Here is a 7,963-nt window from a genome sequence, read left to right as displayed (position 1 = left end):
TGATCAAAATAACTGATTATGATCTACCCCTTCTTTCTTTTGCCATTTATGTTTGATAAGAAAGGATATTGGAGTTTCAAAGTCTTCCTTCCTCAGACTGAAGTAATTTATCCGGACATTTTGCCGTCCCACTGCTTTTTCAAGGAACCTGTTCAGGAACATCTTACAAAATGTCATTAAGAATGAATTGTTGTGAATGATGAAGGAGAAAAGTTAATGGCTTCAGGGCAGACAGATAGATTTTTATCTCTCTATTTGAAATCTCCAGTTAAATCAAAACATGAAAGAGCTCCAGGACTGCAGAGAAGTCAGCATTTTAAGATGTGAAGCCCCAACAGACATCCATGACTCCTCTAGCATGTTAAAACAAAAGCGATCCCTGCTTATAATATTGTTCACACAAATCTCTGTAAGCAGTTAACACATCTCCATAGTTGGTCCCTCCTACACTCTTAGTCAAACTTAAATTAGATAATGCCTCAAAGAATGGCATTGCTGAAATAACTGCTCTGTGTTAAAGCTGGTGTACCTGGCTCTCGGTTTTTTCAAGCTGTACAATGGGATGTTTGCTGCACATATGCCTTGTTTTGAAAATGTAAACGTATATAAGAGATTGAAGTTCCTGGGTCAGTATTTGGTGGGAGGTGAGGTCTCTAACTGCTGACTGCCACCAGTTGAGAATCTGAGAGTTGACCTCATATTGTTTTCACTGAGCTATGGTCACATGACTACAGAAAAAGGGAAGATTTCATACTGGCACACAAAAAATTTAATGTAATATCAGGGAGGTTTTAGATCAAGGCAGGAACTTCATTCCTCAGTGTGGCGGTCTCCCAGTCTGGTGTGGCAGTCTCTCAGTGCAGTGTGCTGGTCTCTCGGTGCGGTGTGGCAATCTCTCGGTGCGGTGTGGCGATCTCTCGGTGCGGTGTGGTGGTCTCTTGGTGCGGTGTGGTGGTCTCTTGGTGCGGTGTGGTGGTCTCTCGGTGCGGTGTGGTGGTCTCTCGGTGAGGTGTGGCAGTCTCTCGGTGGGATGTGGCGGTCTCTTGGTGCGGTGTGGCAGTCTCTCGGTGCAGTGTGGTGGTCTCTCGGTGCGGTGTGGTGGTCTCTCGGTGCGGTGTGGTGGTCTCTCGGTGCGTTGTGGGTTTCTCTCAATATGGTGTGGTGACATCTCGGTGCGATGTGGCGGTCTCGGGACGATGTGGCGGTCTCTCGGTGCAGTGTGGTGGTCTCTCGGTGCGATGTGGGTTTCTCTCAATATGGTGTGGTGTTCTCTTGGTGCGGTGAGGTGACCTCTTGGTGCAGTGTGATGGTCTCACGGTGTGGTGTGGTGACCTCTCGGTGAGGTGTGATGTTATGTTGGTGCGGTGTGGTGGTGGTCTCTCGGTGTGGTGTGGTGACCTCACTGTGCTGGTGGTGACCTCTCAGTGCCGTGCGGTGGTCTCTCGCTGCACGGTGGTGGTATCCTGGTGTGGTGTGGCAGTCTTTGGTGCAGTGTGGTGGTCTCTCGGTGTGGTGTGGTGTTATCTCGGAGCGGGTTGTGGTCTGTCAATGCATTGTGGTGGTCTCTTGGTGCGATATGGCAGTCTCTCGGTTTAGTGTGGCAGTCTCTCATTGCAGTGTGGTGACCTCTGAGTGAGGTGTGGTGGTCTCTCGGTGAGGTGTGGCGGTCTCTTGGTGGGATATGGCGGTCTCTTGGTGCGGTGTGGTGGTCTCTCGGTGAGGTGTGGCGGTCTCTTGGTGGGATATGGCGGTCTCTTGGTGCGGTGTGGCAGTCTCTCGGTGCAGTGTGGTGGTCTCTCAGTGCAGTGTGATGGTCTCTCGGTGCAGTGTGGTGGTCTCTCGGTGTGGCGTGGTGTTATCTCAGAGCGGGTTGTGGTCTGTCAATATGGTGTGGTGATCTCTCAGTGTGGTGTGTGGACCTCGCAATGCATTGTGGTGGTCTCTCGGTGCGATATGGCAGTCTCTCGGTTTAGTGTGGCAGTCTCTCATTGCAGTGTGGCGACCTCTGAGTGAGGTGTGGTGGACTCTCAGTGCGGTGTGGTGACCTCTCGGTGTGGTGTGGTGGTCTCTCGCTGCGCAGTAGTGGTCTCTTGGTGTGGTGTGACAATCTCTTAGTGCAGTATGGTGGTCTCTCGGTGAGGTGTGGTGTTACATCGGTGCAGTGTGGTGGTGTCTTAGTGCTGTGTGGTGGTGTCTTGGTGCTGTGAGGTGGTGTTTTGGTGCTGTGTGGTGGTCTCTCAGTGCGATGTGGTGGTCTCTTGGTGCGGTGTGTTGGTTTCTCAGTGCGGTGTGATGATCTGTCAGTGTGGTGGTCTCTCGGTGCAGTGTGGCGGTCTCTCATTGCAGTGTGGTGACCTCTGAGTGAGGTGTGGTGGTCTGTCAGTCCGGTGTGGTAACCCCTTGGTGCGGTGTGGTGGTCTATCGGTGTGGTGTCGTGTTCTCTCAGTGAAGTTTGGTGGTGTCTTGGTGCAGTGTGGTGGTCCCTCGCTGCGCAGTGGTGGTCTCTGGGTGCGCGGTGGTGGTCTCTTGATGTGTCGTGGCAGTCTCTTGGTGCGATGTGGCCGTCTCTCAGTGCGATGTGGCAGTCTCGCAGTGCGATGTGCTGGTCTCTCGGTGCGATGTGGCGTTCTCTGGTGCGGTGTGGTGGCCTCTCGGTGCAGTGTGGTGGTCTCACAGTGGAATGTGGTGTTACGTCGGTGCGGTGTGGTGACGTTTGGTGCGGTGTGATGGTCTCTCAGTGCAGTGTGGTGGTCTCTCGGTGAGGTGTGGTGTTATCTTGTTGCGGGTGGTGATGTCTTGGTGCTGTGTGGTGGTCTCTTGGTGCAGTGTGCTGGTGTCTTGGTGCGGTGTGGTGGTCTCTTGGCCCAGCCTGGTGGAAGATAAGGTGATGTTTTTCAAAATAGCATTATGAGCCACTGCGACACTGGAGGGGGCCGAGGACGGACATGTTGGAGGGATACTGGGATGAGGAGTTGAGATGGGAAGTGACTGGAAGGTTAGGCTGGTCATTACGAGCCAGGTGGAGATACTCAGGAAAACAGTCACTTAGTCAACGTTTGGTCTCACCAAGGTAGGGAAGACCACATCGAGAGCATCAGATGCAATGGAAGATGTGATGGGTGGTGGGGTCTAATTGGAATTGGTGGAAGTGTCTGACAATGGTATGTTGAATGCAGAGGTTGTTGAGGTGGAAGGTGAGGACAAGGGGGATCATATCTTTATTAAGTTTGGTGGCAGGGTGATGGTTAGGAGGTGTGGAGCTGGGAATGGAGGAGGCATGGTGGACAGCTCTCTGGATGACAGAGAGGGGAAAAGAGCATTGAAATAGGAGGACATCCGGGATGCTTGGGAGTGAAACGTCTCCTCGTCAGAGGTGGAGGAATCGGGAAAACGGGATGGAGCTTTTGCAGGATACAGGGTGGGAGGAGGTGTAGACTGGGTAGCTATGGCAGTCTAAGATAATAAAATGTGAGGCTGGATGAACACAGCAGGCCAAGCAGCATCTCAGGAGCACAAAAGCTGACGTTTCGGGCCTAGACCCTTCATCAGAGAGGGGGATGGGGGGAGGGAACTGGAATAAATAGGGAGAGAGGGGGAGGCGGACCGAAGATGGAGAGCAAAGAAGATAGGTGGAGAGGGTGTAAGTGGGGAGGTAGGGAGGGGATAGGTCAGTCCAGGGAAGACGGACAGGTCAAGGAGGTGGGATGAGGTTAGTAGGTAGCTGGGGGTGCGGCTTGGGGTGGGAGGAAGGGATGGGTGAGAGGAAGAACCGGTTAGGGAGGCAGAGACAGGTTGGACTGGTTTTGGGATGCAGTGGGTGGGGGGGAAGAGCTGGGCTGGTTGTGTGGTGCAGTGGGGGGAGGGGATGAACTGGGCTGGTTTAGGGATGCAGTGGGGGAAGGGGAGATTTTGAAACTGGTGAAGTCCACATTGATACCATATGGCTGCAGGGTTCCCAGGCGGAATATGAGTTGCTGTTCCTGCAACCTTCGGGTGGCATCATTGTGGCAGTGCAGGAGGCCCATGATGGACATGTCATCAAGAGAATGGGAGGGGGAGTGGAAATGGTTTGCGACTGGGAGGTGCAGTTGTTTGTTGCGAACTGAGCGGAGGTGTTCTGCAAAGCGGTCCCCAAGCCTCCGCTTGGTTTCCCCAATGTAGAGAAAGCCGCACCGGGTACAGTGGATGCAGTATACCACATTGGCAGATGTGCAGGTGAACCTCTGCTTAATGTGGAATGTCATCTTGGGGCCTGGGATGGGGGTAGGTTGGTTTATAGTAAATGTCAGTCTATAAACTGTTGCCAGAAATGGAAACGGAAAGGTCAAGAAAGGGAAGGGAGGTGTCTGAGATAGACCAAGTGAATGTGAGGGTGGGGTGGAAGTTGTTAGTGAAGTTGATGAACTGCTCCAGTTCAGCCTGGGTGCAGGATGTAGCACCAATGCAGTTGTCGAAGTCATGGCGAAAGTGTTGGGGAACAGTGCCAGTGTCCGTACTGAAGAGGGACAGTTCAACATAACTGACAAACAGGCAGGCATTGCTGGGGCCCATGAGGGTGCCCATGACAAGCCCCTTGGATTTAGAGAAAGTGGGAAGAATTGAAGGAAAATTAATTGAGGGTGAGGAATAGTTCAGCGGGGCGCGGATGGGTATTGTTGGTGGGGGACTGGATGAGTCTGTTGGAGAGGAACAAACTGAGGGCCTGTAGGCCGTCCTAGTGGGGTATGGATGTGTATAGGGGTTGCACACCCATGGTAAAGATGAAGCACTGGGGGCCAGGGAACTGGAAGTCCCAGATGTAGGAGGGGAAGGCCTGGACCAAGGGGGAGAGAATGGAGTCAAGGTAGGAAAAGATGAGTTCAGTGGGGCAGGAGTAGGCTGAAACAATGTGGATCTTGGGGAGCAGGTAGAACCAGGCAGTGTGGGGTTGGGGGTCTATAGGGCTGGAGGGGATGTCACCAGAAGCGATGACGTCATGGACAGTGTGGGAGACGGTGGCTGGATGGGCCAAGGTGGGGTCATGATCAAGGGGAAGGTAGGACGTGGTGTCGAAAAGTTGACGTTCGGCCTCTGCAACATAGAAGTCCGTCCCCCCAGACTACCACCACGCCATCTATGTAGGTGGGTTTGATAGTGAAACGGGGATTGGTGAGGTGAGAGTGGAGCGCTGCATGTTTGGAGTGGGAGAGATTAGAGTGGGTGAGGTGGAGGGGAGGGAGGAATCAAGGAGGTCGATGTCATGTTGGCAGTTAACAATGAAGAGGTCCAGGCCAGGCAAGAGGCCGGCATGGGGTGTCAAAGTGAGGGGCGTACGTTGGAGGCAGGAGAAGGGATCCCTGGAGGGTGATTGGGAACCTTCATTGAATAAGAAGGCATGGAAGTGGTGGAAGAAGTGTGGGGGTGTGGGGAAGGGGCACGAATGTGAGCCTTTTACTGAGGACAGGCAGTTCAGCCTCATGGAGTTTCAGGTCAGGGGGATCATGAATATGTGGCAAGATTTATGGGTGGGGTTTTGGGATGGCATGGTAGCTCAGTGGTTAGCACTACAGCCTCACAGCATCAGGGACCTGGTTCGATTCAAGCCTCGGGTGACTGTCTGTGCAGAGTTTGCACGTTCTCCCTGTGTCTACGTGGGTTTCCTCCCACAGTCCAAAGATGTGCAGACTAGGTGGATTGGCCATGCTAAATTGCCTGTAGTGTTCAGGATTGTGTGGGTTATAGGGGAATGGGCCTGGGTGGGATGCTGCTAGGGTCAGTGTGGACTTGTTAGGCCGAAGGGCCTGTTTCCACATTGTAGGGATTCTATGGAAAATGCAAGCTTTTGGAGCCTCACTTGTGTTTTCAAATAAACCTGTTCAGGTCCAATTTATGTGTTTTTTGATCTTGTCGGCCCCAGTCCAACAGCAGCACCTCTGTATCGAGGATAGATGGGGGCCCTGGATTAATCTCTGTAAAGGACAACGCCTTTGACAGTGAAGCACCCCCTCAGTTCTGCGGTGCAAGGGCAGCTTAAGTTTTGTCCTTCATGGCTTTGGAATGAGGATTGAACCAAATCCTTCTGGCTCAGAGATGAGACCAGCAATCCACAGCAGTATAATGTTCTACCACATTGACAGAATCTAATTGCAGTTTCGGGCTTGCTTTAACTGTCTTGAAGTAGCTTCAGAGGAGCGAAGGCTGCTGTTTGTATCATATGTTGATGTATCGCAGAAACATAGTAAGTCACTTCTGTTTGAAAAAACTGTTATTAGGTTGACAAATACAGTAGCCATTTTTCATACAAAGTGATCAACTAAGTAGCACTTTTATGACAGATCTGTTTTTGGTATTGTAGATTAAAAGAACAATATTCACTGGGAAACCAGGAGATATATCTGCTCTTTTTAACATTTAATTAAACCACCAAAACTGGCAGGCAGGCTAGCAATTCAATTTGAGCCCGATTGTAACTGCGTGGGTTTTGAATGGGTTAATAATTTCTCTCCAATGTCTCATTGGAAGAATGGCACCTGTGCCGATGCAGCCTCACTGTTGCACTTGTGTTAGCGCAGTTTATTAACAAAACACTGGGCACAGACCTCAAATCTATCACTCTCTGACCAAAGGTCAAGAGTGTTACTGATCAAGACGAGCTGACATACAACTCATTTCACCTAACAACCTTGCAGCTTCTTTGTTATTCTCACGAATATCAAGCTCCTTGTTAACCTCACCATCAGTCATTACATTGGTTGAAAAGTTGCCACTTCAGTTCTGTGATATAGGATACAAGTGCCTAAATATTTTAATCTTTGTGACTCTTTTCCCTACGGGAAGGGTAAGAGTAGATCCAATCAGGTAAAATTGCCAGAGTCCCAGAGCGCTATAATGCTTGCCTTTCAAACAGAAAGATGACAGGTGGTGAGTTTAACTTGAGGATCACTGTGCTTCTGGTGAGGGGTGATGTTAAGAAGACAGAACCTTCATGGTGACCCCAGCTGACCCAGGAATTGAACCTGCACAGTGCGTGTCACTATACATTTGTAAATCAGACTGAGGTAACTGACCTTCCCCCTCTCCCACCCAACTCCAATTCATGAACCGCTTGGAGAATGTTGTGCATCAATGAACGATGTTAAAATGTTGCTCAATAAAGTTACCCTTTATTGTGGCTCTTAACATATGGGTTTTTCCAGTAATAGTAAAATTAACAATTCACCCTCCCAGGCTGATCATTAGCAACTCCTTTGTATGTCCGACTGTCTTTCTCTCTCTTCAGGCTCTATCCTATGTTTACTCCCTACCGCACTCACCTCCCTATTTTCTGCGTATAAACTGAAGTTCTCCCAGCCACCATCAGTTCTGAGGGACCGTCACTGGGCCTGAAACATTAATTCTGTTCTCTCCTCCACAGATGCTGCAAGGCCTGCTGAGCTTTTCCAGCAAATTTGTTTTTGTTCCTGATTTACAGCATCCGCAGTTCTTTTGGTTTTTATTTAGTAGTAAAATGTGTTGAGTTTACACTAGCGTCAGCCACAATGAGCACATCAGGAAGAACCGAACTTTCAACTTTACCATTTGAGTATAGGGAATTGTATGTAATAGTCAGTGGGTGCTAAACACCTGACAATAGGATGCCTGTAGCGAGGATATTTCTTCAAATGGATCTGTTACAAAAACAATCATGTAACGTCCTGAGATAATGGGAACTGCAGATGCTGGAGATTCCAAGATAATAAAATGTGAGGCTGGATGAACACAGCAGGCCAAGCAGCATCTCAGGAGCACAAAAGCTGACGTTTCGGGCCTAGACCCTTCATCTGATGAAGGGTCTAGGCCCGAAACGTCAGCTTTTGTGCTCCTGAGATGCTGCTTGGCCTGCTGTGTTCATCCAGCCTCACATTTTATTATCATGTAACGTCCTGTTCCACTTTAAAGACAGGAATGAAGTTTATCAAAGATATTTGGATTGGAACTAAATAGA

This window comes from Stegostoma tigrinum, chromosome 27 (genome assembly GCF_030684315.1).
Source record: "Stegostoma tigrinum isolate sSteTig4 chromosome 27, sSteTig4.hap1, whole genome shotgun sequence".
Taxonomy (NCBI): Eukaryota; Metazoa; Chordata; class Chondrichthyes; order Orectolobiformes; family Stegostomatidae; genus Stegostoma; species Stegostoma tigrinum.
This window is presented reverse-complemented; position numbering follows the sequence as displayed.